The sequence below is a fragment of the Belonocnema kinseyi genome, chromosome 7, assembly GCF_010883055.1.
Source record: "Belonocnema kinseyi isolate 2016_QV_RU_SX_M_011 chromosome 7, B_treatae_v1, whole genome shotgun sequence".
NCBI classification, from domain to species: Eukaryota; Metazoa; Arthropoda; class Insecta; order Hymenoptera; family Cynipidae; genus Belonocnema; species Belonocnema kinseyi.
In genome coordinates, this window is record NC_046663.1 from 94,458,158 (window position 1) to 94,473,511 (window position 15,354).

Consider the following 15,354-nt stretch of genomic DNA (forward strand, 5'->3'; position numbering starts at 1 on the left):
CGGCCGGGATCCGGCTAAAAACGTGACGGTAAACTGATCGGATCCCAGCTTCAATACCGGCCGGGATCCGATCAGCTAATCCGGCCAAAAAGCGGTTAAGAAATGTTGCTTCAGGCGAGAAATTGGTAACTTGGCTTGTCTTTTGAAGCTCATCGTCAAGATTATAGTGAACTTTAAAAGTCAAATCAAGTGAACCAATTCTGGAAAGAAAATTGGAGTAGAATTTTATTCTCTGATATAATCTCATAGCAATTTGGAAGCCACGTGGTGATTTAAGGTTAGGAATGAATAAAGTAAAAACTGTATACACAAGACTATATTTTAATTAAAAATAATAATTATTCGCGCACTAAGTGGGGGGATTCAAACTAATTACTGAAATAAGGTTGATTTTAACTACGAGTCACGATTTTATTTGCGAACTTCGAAGAGACGACGCGACGTGAGTGCAAGGAGCATTCTCGTTCCAGGTGCGAAACTGAAAATTACTGAGTGTCTATGCAGACGACAGACACAGCAGGCGCTATATATGGCGGTAAATTTGAAATTTTACAGGCTAAACGTTTTCTGAATATAGAGAAGTTTATAAAAATTGTATCATTTCTGTTATTGCACATAGCAGAATCGATAACAGTTTAATTTCAAATGCTAAATTATTCGAAAAAATTAAATGTTTCTTTTTAAAAGAATTTAAAAAAGCTCATTTTTGTTTCACTGATCTAATAAATCTTTAAATTATAATTTTCAAATAATAATTTATCTAGCATCCATAATTACGTCTTTGATAATATCACGGCCCTTAAAAAATGTTTAATTTCTACAAAAACATTAACCTGACCAGTGCCCAGCCGGCTCCCAACCATGAAATATAACCAGGGTTGGCCCGGCCTGTAACCGGCCGTCCCCAGATTACGTGATTCGAGAAAAATGTAGCCCAACCGGCTCCCGCCCGGTTCCTGTCCATGAAACCCAGCCAGGGGTAACCCGGCCGGGATCCGGCCAGAAACCTTGTTGTATTAGGGCCAACCGGGGAAATTTCTACACGGGATGACGAATATAAGTTTTCAATCTCTAAAAAGGAGATATATACATCAGAACAAAAGTTGTACACCCAATAGAGATCTATAAATTTGTTATTAATCATTTTTTTATAGAACATGCAGTTTTTGTTTTAATAGTAAAAAAAAATAAATTTAAAATACAAAATATTTCTTTTTGAAAAATGACACGTGGGACGAAAAAAAATTAACAGTTGAATTTTGCTCACCCAAAAAGGATCTACAAATATATTATTGATAATTTTTAGATCGAACGGGTTAAAAATTTAATTTTTGGAAAAACGATACAAGAGTTGGAAGAATGAAAAGATAAAAGTTGTGCAGCCAAAAATGATCTGCAAACTTGTTATAAGCTCTTGTTATAGAAATGCATTAAAAATAAAGAAATCAACTCTTTTGAAAAACGATACAAGCTACAATAACATTTTATTTAACAATATTTTTTGCTCAAATTATACCTACGAATTTGCTTAGAGCCACTTGACGCTAGTATGCTTATTTTTAGTTTAAATCATACACAATAGCATGGAAAACAAATAAATTAAATTTATGGGGAAAAAGTTGCAATAAATTGTTTAATAACAAAATTTTTTTATAGGATCTGCACTTTTTAAAATTATAAATGCAAGATAATGAAAATACGTATGTTTTATTAGCAATGCAATTATGAAGTGTAATAATATAAATGTTTGAATTGAAAGATTTTTCAGGGTAGCTGAGAATAAAACTTAGTGCAAAATAAGCAGCAAATATTAAAGTAATCATGAAAAATAAAATGTGTACATTATTTTTTAATATCTGAATAAGCAGTACCAGCCAGAGGTGCAAAAATAAACGTAATATAGATTATATACAATATAATATACAAACGTGCTCGTTAAAGCCGAAAGAGCTTTAAAAAAAGAGAAATGGCGATAACCAAATTACAGTTTTTGATGCTTTGACCTTTAATTTCAAAGATCTGTGCAGAAATGCAGCGGAAATTCAAAAACTAAACGCGTAGCTCGAGGTACATAAATTATCAAGGGCGAAGTGTGAGAACCAACGGTTGCCCGCCTTAGTAGCGCTCAAACTTGTGGGCAAACCCAGCCGCACGCGATTTTTTTTTGTTTTAAGTAATTAAACTTATTATTTTCAAATAAAGTTGGTACTGAGTAGAAAAAATACATTTTTAACATTGAAGGCAAAGAATAGAAGTTCATATAATTAAGAATGAACTGTTTTAAATTATCGGACTTCAGAATTAAAGATTTGTTTGAACTAACACAAATATTTCGGATTTATTTCCTCAATGAATTAAAAGTCGATTTATTCAAAAAACCCCACATTTTTTGTTTCATTGTTTGGTGTTGTTACATTTTTAAAGCTGCTACGAGAATTTTTGGTCGAAAATGTTAATTTTCGCTTTTTTTTACAAACAACGACAAATTTAAAAAATTGATACGAAAAACGTTGCTTATTTAAAATTTTTTTACAAAAAAGACTTACTCGTTTACAATAACATGTTTTCGAGAAAAAAATTGTCATGGCCAAAAAAAATGAGTTTGCCTTTATAAAAATTAGAGAATATTTTCTTTATATAAGCGCGATTTTATCAAATAAAAAAGTGGGGTTTTCTTAAATTTGACTTTATCTTCCCGGCTGAATTTTGTAAACATGGACGTGTATTTTATAGAAAAACCATTTTTTATTGCTTTTTTTATATGAAAAAATCCTGCTTGTATAAGTAAGTTAATTAATTAGTTATTAGTATTTGTTAATACTTAGTAACTTTTATTTAGGCTAAATCATCTTTTTGGCCACATGAATTTTTTTTATTGGATTTTTTCTCAAACATAAAATATTAATTTCATAAAGAGAACATAAGAGAGTTGGATCTCGCACGTCGCGATCAAAAGCATAAATATTTTTCTTTTTACAAGAGCCCGATTTTCTTGAATTAAGAAAATGATAGAATCAGGACAACTATTTGAACTAAGACTATATTTAGTCTAAGCCAAAAACTATTAAGTTAATTTGTTCCATTATACTTATTTGCGCCAAGTTTAATAAAATATTGAATTAAGAATATTATATTCCCATAATAAGTAACTAAAACTGTAACGAAATGTTTGTTGATCCAAGTAAATTCATATACTTATTATGGCTACTATTTTAATTAAAACAAAATGTTCATGTTCTTGAGACGAGAAAATGAATGTATTCAGCGAAGAAATAATTTCTCTTAGAATAATGCTTGAATATTTTCCTTCAAATAATTATTAATTTGAAACGAATGTCAGATTTACTTCGAAGATACCTATTTTATCAAGATAGAATCACATCAGTTTTTTTTTAACATATGAACTGTAGTCTTCATCCGATAAACATCGCACACATACTATGAAAATTAATATATATTGGTCTAAATTACTTTACTTCTTACTGCATAAGTATCTTATTAAAGATAATAATCGACAAGTTGACATGTTATGAAGTTGATTCTCTTCACCGCTAACAATTATTTTGAAATTCAATAATATTTATAAAATTCAAAACATTAGTGCACATAATCAATTTTATTTATGCAAATGTAGATAGGAATTTGCAACTTTGATAAACTATTAACTTTTTGCTGACACACAAATCAAATCACTCATAAAACTATAAGCAAGAATTAAAAGTTTATTGCGTCGGTAAGTTTTTTGTGGTAAAAAATTAAAATTTATTGATTTCTAATCGTAGATTTTAAATTATTTATGTCTTACGGTCCAATCGTAAATCGAAAAAATAAATATGAGTCAAAAAAACTTGTTCTTCGAAACTCAGATATTTATTTAATAGAAAAACTCCTTTTGAAACTTCCTAACGTTTCGGTACACATGCGTACCTTTTTCAAAGGTTCTTAACCTGAGTTGATGATAATTTAAAATAGTCAAACAGATCAATTTTCAGTCAAAAAAAAAGTAACATTTCAGTCAATAATTTAAAAAAATTAATTAAAATTTAGTCATTTTTTAGAAGTCTCAAAAAATTGTTTTCGAGACTTCACTCGATTTAAACTACATTTTTTTAAATTTGGATGAGAAAAACAAATTAGCGTAGGTTAGGACAGACGAACAGAAATTGACAGTTTCAGAAATACATGAAGAATCAAATCATTTTACAAAAAATTAAAATTTTTAAATGGAGTTGAGAAAAGTGTTTTTAATTTTGAAATAATTATGCAAGACTCAAAAGTCATTTCATTCCTAAATTTATTAAAAGGTTATAAATTTATTGCGTCTATAGTTTTTTTCGCTTATTATTTGTATGTATTAATCTACTCAAAATTAAACAATTTCGAATTTTTTAAACTGTGAAACATTTTTGTGAAACGGAAAATGACTGGAAATTTTTTCCCTCAATTAAAACGGCCACCCTGAAATTATTTTTATGTAGTGTTCAAGGTAACAAAAAATCATCCGAACTTAAAAATAACAATAAATATTCCTGCTAAATGCAGGCATTATTTATTCAATAAGAAAATATTACTTTTTGGATTCGGCTAGATAAAAATTGATTTATAAACAGTGAAAAATTTTGTTATGTGAACCTTATTTAATTTAAATTAGAGTTGTAAGACATAGTTGTGTCTTGTTAACACACAATTTTCGTGTTCGATAATAGCAGTTTTAAAATCGCAAAAATTGCCAAATTCATAAAAGTTATTAGTAAGAAAAAAAATAGTTTTGAAAATAGAAAATGATCATGTGTTATTCTAATTTAAACTAAGTAAGTTTTATGCAATGCTTCCCACGTACTGTAGCGCGCATATAATGTTGCTTTTCTAAATAATAAAGTATAGATTTAGGTTTCTTTAAATAAAATTAACAAAATTAAGTTTTTCAGTCGATGAATTCAATGATCATTGAAAATTTCATTTCAACATGTCATTAATTATAGAAAATTTAATGCGGATACTATTATTATGTATATTTATAAAAACTGAATAAAATTAAGTTTTTCAGTCAAAGAATTTATTGATCATAGAAAATGTCTTGGACTACAAATGGTGAACATTTTAGCAATCACCCATATACTTACATAATTCTTTTTATTATGTAAATAATAAAAAATAAATATATGACAGCATAAAACAAAGTTATATGCTTTGAAAAATGCTTTAAAATACAACTATTACATTTTCTTGACAATTTAGAAAAATGTTATGCATTTTTAAAGCAAAATATTTAAGAAAAAAGAATTCAATAACATTTTTAAAAAGTTTATTAAGAATGCATTACATTTTATGAAAGAACAATTAAAAAATGGACAATTAAAAATGCTTTAAATAAAATGTTTTAAATAAAATAATTTCTAAAATAAAAGTAAAGTATCGAGCACTTTTTTATATATGTAATATTTAAACCAGCGATTGATTTTTTCTACATATTTAAAATTATTTTTCAGGAAATCTTATTTTTAATTAAAAACTGATTTAAAAAGTATTAGAAAAGAATTATATAAATCGAAAACTGTGCGTTTTACAAAGGTAAAATAAGTGGAGTTCAATTATTTTTTGGTCGTTTTTAAGCACTTTAAATATTTAAAAACAAAAAGTATGAAATGCCTCGTTAAATAAGTGATACTTAGGTATAGGTTAGGGTTCAATCCTCGGCAAGTGCGATTTTTTACAGCGTCTAGGCGTACGATTGTATGTGTAAGTAACAGTTTGTGCAAATTACGAATTTTAATAATTTAAAAAATTAAGATTATATAACAATAATTTCGAAAACCATTTTTTTTCGTTGAGAAATAGTGTTCAGTTGAGGCACTAGTCTACTGCTCCGATACTGCATATTCTTAGATTAAGAAAATATATTCTTGAAGTGTATCAGAAATTATTTCTTGGAAATAAACTAAGTTCTGCACTTGAATACATCTCTATATGAAGTAACACAATAAAGTTTGAGAATAATAAAATGCGATATTCTATCTAAGAATACATTTTCTCAGATTAAGAAAATGTACGCATGTTCCGAGCATACGGTAGCAAGTATTTATTTATTTGGAACACACTCATATTCTATCATCCCTATTCGTACCTGCGATTGACTTAAATCAAGTAATATTTATTTCATTCAAGAACAATTTTTTTCAGTGTAGTATTATTAATTATTATATATGTATATATTAAGTGTTATCTCGTGCTTCGTACTTGATTTTATCCCAAATTCGAACTCTTCTACATTATTTATTTATGTACTTCGATCTGGGACTGCTTATTCAAACATTGCAAAATAAAATACAAATTTTAGTTATCATGATAACTTTATTATTCATAATATGCATTTATATTAAAACAAGCGTATTTTCATTGTCTTGTTATTGTAATTTGTACGATATAAACCAAAAATACAAATCCTATCGTTAAGTGATTCTAAGAAAATTTGTAGATACAATTTAAGCCAAAAAATTTGTTAAATAAAAAGTTTTTGCAATTTGCATCGTTTATTCAATAAATTATTTTTTTATTGCTAATGTATTCTTATAATAAAAGCTTACTCTCTAAATTTGAATCAGTTAAATTTTTTACTAATTTCAATCAGTGGCTAAATTTTAGCTATGAAACAGTCCTTTTTTACTAATGTATCAGTAACAATTACTAATTTATCAGTAAAAACTATCGATTCATAGCTAGGATTCAGCCAACAATTGAAATTAGTAAACATCTTAACTGATTAAAATTTTAAAGAGTATTAGAAATTTGCGGATCTTTTTTGGTTGAACCACTTTTGTCTCTTCATTTTTTTTCGTCTGTTTTGTCGTTTTTAAAGATTAAAAAGAAATCTAGTTGTTTCATCTAAAAATGAATAATAACAAATTTATAGAGGCTTTTTGGATTTATATTTATATTTTTCTAAAAACGGTCAAATTTGTGTCGTCTTGTTTTCTCTCAAAAACAAGAACATATTTAGGAGGCCGATTCAGTCAACTAAAGTTGCCACCAGGATTGAATCTGGATTTGGTCAGCATATAAAATTTAAATTAAGATAAGATACAACTCACATCCTTTTCAATAATAAATATAAAAAAGACAGCGCAGGTTCTTATGACTATTAATTGTAAAAAATTGATCTATTTATGCATGATTCACAAACTAACGCGCACAATAACATCTTTTTTCTAAATTAAAAATTTGTTCTTGAAGATTTGAAGAAGTCATCCTGATTTACATTTAAAAATATATTTTTTTAAAGTCAGCGGTTGATTGTTTCCTATATGACAACATTATATTATTATTACTATTATTATTATTATTATTTTATTATACTATCAAGCCAAGTAATAAATCATGATTTGATGTTTACATGAAGGTCGTGAATTATCGAAATATTCTTAGAGTTATTCGCCGTACAGTTAGGTAAACTGTAATTGAGCAATTAAAAATGAAACCTGGCTTAGAACTTGTAAACAAATTTTGAAATTTTGATCGATAGAAATCAACTACGAAGCTTCCTTGCATTATAAAATAATCCTATTCAGATGCATATCTAATAACAGTAAGAAAAAGGTGATCGTAAAATATGGGAGTGAGGAAAAAAAGGATGAATGTGTAAACCCTGTCGCTGAGAGTGGCAATGGTGGGGCCTCATTGCATCCTATTGACCAGATATAAGGTATCGTGCCGGGCCCACACTACTATCAGTTGCGCGCTCTTTCTAACACCGAGTACAGCGTGTCCATAAAATTTGTACCCTCTTTATGTGATAAACACATTTTTCTAATAGTTCTATCAGTTTGAATTAAATTTTCTTCAGTTGAGTTCAGTGATATAAATATAATCAAAGTGATTCGATGGAAACGATGTCCGTGGATCTTACAGTTTTTGAAGGTAATACTTGTGCAAGAAAGTACAATATAAGCGAAATAGTTATTTTGTAAGTTACCTAGCTACTATTATTTATTAAAGCTTAATTTGAAGAAATTAAAGGAAAACAATATTATTTTCAAAAATATATCAATACATTAAGTTTTCAGTCAATAAATTACCAATTTTGTTCAGAAAATACTTTAGTCTATTATATCTAATAAAGCGGATAGAATATCCACTTAAAAAATTAAATGAATACAAGAAAGTATACTTTCGATTTTTTTATATCTCAGGTGTCAATCAGTTCAAGTTATAACTTGCATATAACCCAACTTCACTGTCTCTGCACGAAGTCAAGTACGACCAATTATAAATAATTACTAACGTTACACTCTTATCGGTACAAGCATGCTACAATAATTACGCGCGAAAGGTGCTAAACGATATGTATGATGAGCAGAAAATAGATATATTATATATTAATTGAATTTAACAAAAGTAAAAGTAGCAACATTCATAATAATATTTTCTCTGTTAAAGATAAATGTATTCTGTCGGTTAGTGGGACGATTTTGAATTATTTAAGTTTAAAGCATACAAGAATACCTATGAGAAACGCTTGAAAAATCGGCCACAGGACATTGGCAAAGAATGTGTGACACTAAACTGTTGCTGTCGTTTCTAGCGGTACTTCACTCGTCTTAGTTACATTCGAGTGCCTGCTCTTCGCACTTAAATTTCACTTGAAAAGTACTCGAAATGCAGCCCCTTAATTTAGCAAATTTAAACTTCCAGTGAAATAAAAAGTAGACACTAAGTGTTAAGAGAATTTATCAAAGAAGTCTCTTCAAGTTTCACATTTTTCGGAACTTTTTGTTTTACAGCTTTAAACTCAAAATTTAAGCCTGGGACGAACAATTTAAATATACCGCTTAAAAATTCAGATTTCAAATTATAAAAGTCTTTTTTACTATTTTTAATTAAAATGATACAATATGAATAGTTTCAAATTCAAAAGTAAATTGACCCATTGCTTGGCTAATGTTGGTCAGACTCCCGGCGTGACACCCCAATCATGGTCCAAGTTTCTACTAAAATGGTCTTGGCAATTTCCCATTGAGTATTGGATGATTTGAAATTGAAAGCCCTTGGAATTAAACAATTACAAATTTAAGCGTTTAATTGAATCTTTCTATAAGTTAAATAATTGACGTGGGGATAACTAAACGGTGCTAAGTCCAGTCAACCTAATTTTACAGGTGAAGCAAAGAAACCTTTCAAGAGAAAGAATAATTTACAACCGACTGAGTAAATTACTTTTTTTTTTAGATAGACGGATCAGTTTAATAACAATTATGCGAAAAAATAGATGGTGCTAAATTTTCATGTAATAATCTAACGGAAATGACGATGGACTTAGCAGCGTTTAACTTTCCCTATAGTATTATAATTAAAATAGTACATCAGTCGTTGAGAAAATCATATGAAATACATACTTCCATTTATTTTATAAAAAATAACACTATTTAATAAAAAAAGGAACATTGAAATATTATTACAAAATTTTTAAAATTTTTATAATAATACCACCAGCAATTTAAGTGGGGAAAGCTAAACGGTGCTAAGTTCAATCAACGTAAACAGAAAAGCAAAAAATTTATACGTATAGAGGAACATTCTACCACCTATTAAGTAATCTTTTTTCTTTACACGTACATGTAAATTTACGTGTCAGTATTGTACGCATATGCGATGAGCAAAATCACCAACAGTGGTGAACAAAATGCTTTCACTGTTGAGCAAAATAATTTCATTGGTGAGCAAAAGGCTTTCACCAATGAGAAAAATGCTGTTCATGGCTGCCGAAACATTTTGCAACTTTTTACTATGTATACGTCATGTTGAACCTGTAAGGATATATTCTATATCTGTAAACGACAGACAATCCCAGTTTTTTATTTTTTTTGTAAGAAAAATATTATTCAAAACACGAGGGCTCATGGGCGGCCGGGTGCTCACTGCGTGTGTGAAGGTCCAGCTCGAAAGTCGTGGCGAAGCAGGGTGAGTGCGGTGCCTTCACACTCGCAGTGAACGACCGCCTATTTGGCCACTCGTATCGAAATACACTATTTTTGTATAGGTGTATGGATCAGTGTAATTATTATTGTATGAAAAAATAGATGGCGCTACATTTTCATGTAAGAATCTAATCAAAAATGTGAACAGGCTCATCACTGTTTAGCTTTTCATGGCAGTTTGGAAAAATAGTGCATAAGTCATTAGGAAATTCATCTGAAATAAATATTTTTATTTATTGCATAAAAAATAACACTTTTTAAGAGAAGAAGGAACATTTTTAATATTAGTACAGCATTTTTGGCTTCCTCGTAGAGGAAGCTTTGTAATGTTAACAATATCGAAAAAATTTTAATTGTTTTAATGGAAATTTGATCAATAAAAAATATTTAATACAATATTCTAAAAATTATCCGGATTTATGAGAGCGTTTGGATGTCACACGTTTTTGTGAACACGATAACTGGAAGAAGGTTGCAGATAAATTGATGATGTTTTGAGGGCTTATTTTTACCATATTTCAGAAGTGACTGAAGGATTACTAAAAATATTTATTACTTTTTTTTCTAGCACATAATTAAAAGTTGATGCAAAAATTAAAACTTTGAATGGTTCGAGACGAATCGAATAAACTATAATATTAATGCGTTTTATTGAAGAGTACGGAATTTTTGGTCACTTATATCATTTAAAGAATCTATTTTATACAGATTTTTTTTATTAACGTAATTCAAAGTTCATGCAAGAATAAAAAAGACTCCTTGATGCGCGACGTTTTGATTAACATATTTGTATTTTTTTATTTTGACTTCGTATCCCGTGTAGGAATCCAATCAGGGATCCGGCCGGGTCCCAGCCGGATAGCCCCGCTTTAAGCCGGGCGCTGGTCGGGGAATCCGGCTCAAAATTTCACGGTAAACTGGTCGGATCCTGGCTTCAATACCGGCCGGGATCCGGTCGGGTAATCCGGCCAAAATGCGGTTAAGAAATGTTGCTTCAGGCCAGTTCTAATCCAGTGAACCAATTCTAGCAAGAAAATTGGAGTAGAATTGCATTCCCTTATGATAGAATCACATAGCAATTTGAAAGCCACGTGGTGATTTAAGGTTAGGAAGGAAGAAAGTAAAAACTGTATACACCAAACTATATTTTAATTAAAAATAATTATTATTTGCGCACTAAGTGGGGGTTTCAAACTAATCACTGAAATAAGGTTGATTTTAACCATGAGTCTCGATTTTATTTGCAAATTTCGAAAAGATGACGCGACGTGAGTGCAAGGAGCATCCTCGTTCCAGATGTGAAACTGAAAATGACTGAATGTCTATGCAGACGACAGACACAGCAGGCGCTATATATGGCGGTAAATTTGAAATTGTACAGACTAAACATTGTCTGAATATAGAGAAGTTTATTAAAATTGTATCATTTCTGTTGTTGCACATAGCAGAATCGATAACAGTTTCATTATAAATGTTAAATTATTCGAAAAAATTTTATGTTTTTTTTTTAAGAATTGAAAAAGCTCATTGTTATTTCACTGATCTAATAAATCTTTAAATTATAATTTTTAAATAATTATTCATCTAGCATCCATAATCACGTCTTTGATAATATCACGACTCTTAAAAATGTGTAATTTCTACAAAAACATTAACCTGACCAGTGCCCAGCCGGCTCCCGACCGTGGGACATAACCAGGGTTGGCCCGGCCAGTAACCGGCCAGCCCCAGACTACGTGATTCGAGAAAAATGTAGCCCGACCGGCTCCCGCTCGGTTCCTGTCCATGAAACCCAGCCAGGAGCAGCCCGACCGGGATCCGACCAGAAACCTTGTTGTATTAGGGCCAACCTTATTTTGGTAATATCTCCGATGTTTAAATACTTATATTCTTATAATGACTTACGTTTTTTACTGGAAAAGGCATACAAAAAGAGAGGATGTATATATGATTTTTGAAGAAAACTCAATTTCGTCAAAAAATGGATTTAGCACCGCTTAACTTTCCCTGTTTTAATTGTTAAATACTTGTCAAAATCCTATAGTGACCATCCAATTGTTAAAAGAATCGAGTATTTTCGATTAATTCGTTCATTTAGTTTAGTTTTTTTGAAATTTTAAAATATTTGAAGTTACTTTTTTTCTATTCTGTAAAACGAGAGGTTTATGGGTCATAAAATAAAAAGTACTAAACTTGTAATTAGCTACCTCGGATTTAGTATATTCCTAGAACTGCTAGCTCCCGCATTTTGGTTATGCGAGGAGCGCGGGACCGAAAGCCTAAACTATATGCCCTAACTGGACGCAAGTTTGCCCCAATAATTTTCTACGCGAGAAATTGCCAAAATTCAAAATGGAATAATTTCAGAATAAAACCTTATAAATTAAATTTTATTATTTGTGTAGCATTTTAAATTTATTAATGTCTGGATAATTGAATATATACAAATGTGACTTTGAAAGTTGATTTATTTGTAATTCAGTTGAAAAAAAAATAAAACCCGCCAGATTTCAAAATATTCCCATATGAAAGTTCTTGGAAGAGATGGGATTATTTTCATTGGAATTGATTAAGTTTTCGAAGTTATAGAGAATTCCAGTGCAAAATTGTTCGTGTTCGAAAAGAATTATAATCTGAAATATTTGAGATTTCAAAGCAATTTGAATTTTTAATTTTATCCTTGAAACGAAATAAAATCTCAAGCCCTCTCGATTTAAAATTAGAAATTTTTTGAAATTTGAATTTGCTTGGTCTCATATATGTATTTTTTAAATTAATGTTCTGCAAATGACTTGTTATTATATTTGTATTTATTTACAATAACCCAAACAGAATTATACCAAGGTTACATTTCATTACAGCGTTGACGTTGACTTGGAAAATGTCTAAAATTTGAACATTGAAATTCTGTACTAACTCTATATAAATGGACAATGTTTAAAATTGAACGATTCATAAGCATAAATTCTTCAGAATTGATCAGTTTTTTAATATTTGAATCGAATTCACGTAATTTCATATCTAAAAAATACCAATTATACAGATTTCGAATTTTAAAATAAAGGAGAATAAATTTACGTTTTTAAGCATTATTATCAGTAGTTACCATAATTCATCGAATCGCACCTTATCTTCTAATTTGAACTTTACACACTAATTTAGCCTCATGAAAATTCAGCAACTCGTTTAAGTTTTTCGTCGTCTATTGAAAATGAAGTATAAACCACTTATGAGAATATATTTGCTTTTGAATCTCCAACAATTTCTATAAACTTTTTTTTAATCAGTTGTTGAGTGCAGCATTATCATATTTTTATGCATTTTTTTTCAGTGTTTACGATTGAACCATGCTGTAAATTGTAGATTAATGTAGAAGCTTTATTTTACCTGAAATTACCAAACCACGAAATCATTCTTTTTTATCTCGAAATTCTCTCTTTTTTTCCTCTCTTTCATTACAAATATTGATATTAATTTTTCTAATTGGATCAAGCAATGTTTTAATAGTCCAAAAGTGCATATTTATTTTAATTTAAAATTTAAAATACAAAATTAGGCTCTTAAGCTTTCTCTAAAGTTTTTATAAATTTTCAACATTTTCATTTCATCGAAAGTGTTGGAAATTCGACTCTTGATTAAATTTATTTTCTTTATATTGTTAATTGTCAAGACTGGTGAAAATTTAATCGATATTCGATTCATGCATCTGAAAGTTCTATAGCTATAGGTAGCTTTTCCCGTGTTTGCTTGGCGCTCCGACGAATTTAGATTTAGATCCACTCTGGAATTTACATAATGTGGCTCTGCTAAAGTTTCAACCTTTATTTTGCACTTCTACTTTCCATTTCCCTTTCGAAATTTAAGAATTTAAATTTAAAAGAGTTTGAAAATATTTTTTAACCGCTAGCCGTAAAAATTGAAACATCAGAGCTGCAACTTTTTCAAATTGAACAATTTGTAATTATAAGCGGTTGAAAATGAACCATTTTGAATTAATTAAAGTAAATTGGAGAATAAATCTAAACCTTTGAGTTGAAACAAATTACAATTGAAAAATGTTTTTAATTTCAAATTAAATCATTTAAATTGGTAAATATCATTTCGAATTTAATTATTTAAACCTAATAAAGTCTAAACAATTTAACAGGTCCCAATTTTTATTAAGTGAAATCAAAATTAGGGTTAAAATCTAAAAAATTTAAAAATTACAACTTTAACAATTTTACATTTTATAATAATTTCCAGCGTTGAGAATATAAGACATATGGAAAGGTTTAAGGCTTCCTGTTCGAACGCCGAAATTAAGCAACGCTTGGCTCCGTTATACTCGGATGGAGGCCGTTGCACGATGTCAGGCCTGTCCAGTGGAAAATTAACATTAATTCGAGTCGTTTTAACTATAATTCCTGGAATTTCGCACGCTAGACAGGCCTGCAGTAGATGGGGTAAATTTAAATCAGATATTAAACTACCTTCACTCTTGAACTTATAATAAAAAATATAACAGATAATAGACAAAAATAAGAAAAATTGAATAGAAACCATTTTTTTTAATTAAAAAATTTTGAAAACACAAAAAAAAAGTTATATTATATTCAAATATTTACTTATTATTTATAAATATTCAGTTGCGAATTTATTTTGATTTGGTAATAATTGTAAACTAATGTAATTAGGACTCGGAAGTTATTATAAAAATTGCTTCATATGTGTCTTCGCCAAGTTCAACCAATCGATTATCGATACAAACGTTGTAGGAAGCAACATTAAGATAAGGGTCCAATTATTAATGAGAGATTTATTTCTTTAGACGAAGTTTCCTTGCCAAGGCAAGATTATTAGTGTAGTTTTTCGGGCGTTTTAGGAAATTACATACATGAAATTTGTAAACTCTAATAAAAAATCTGTTCGCTTGGCGGGCGCATTCCCGCTGCGCGCCACGCGTACGGCTCGCTTTTGCTCGCAAGTTTGAGTGCATCTATAGGGCGCGCGATTGTTGGTTCTCGCACCTCGCACTCGTTGATATAGTAACCTCGCGCTACGCGCTCTTTCTTTATATATTCTCTACACTTGTGCACAACCTTTTTAAAACTAAAGGTCAAAGTATAGATAACAATAATTTGGTGATTGTGAATTCTCCTTTGTTGAAGCTCCTTCAGCTTTAACAAACACATTCTCATCACGTATCTCGTGCTTCCCACTCGAGTTTGCCCCTCAAATTGTATATAATTTCCATAAATGTATATTATGAAAATTCATAACATACATTGGAATTAAAAGACACATAGTTTCATTGTCTCGTTTAAAAAAATGCGCATTCTTTAAAAAAAAACTTTTGTTATTAAATTCTCCTTTAGGTACGGAACCAAAAACTTTTATATGT

At 29.6% G+C, this 15,354-nt stretch overlaps 1 protein-coding gene across 2 annotated transcripts in view; it reads left to right on the forward strand.

Moving 5' to 3' along the window:
- Positions 1-15,354, forward strand: part of LOC117175808 (putative fatty acyl-CoA reductase CG5065) — a 110,142-nt gene that overhangs the window by 42,562 nt on the left and 52,226 nt on the right. The window contains exon 1 of one of the 2 annotated variants that reach the window (XM_033365559.1): positions 7,718-7,914. The exons of the other annotated variant lie outside the window; for it this stretch is intronic. The gene's annotated coding sequence lies outside the window, so the exon portion shown is untranslated. Of the gene's footprint in view, positions 1-7,717; positions 7,915-15,354 lie in introns of those variants that run through there. 2 annotated transcript variants of the gene reach the window in all.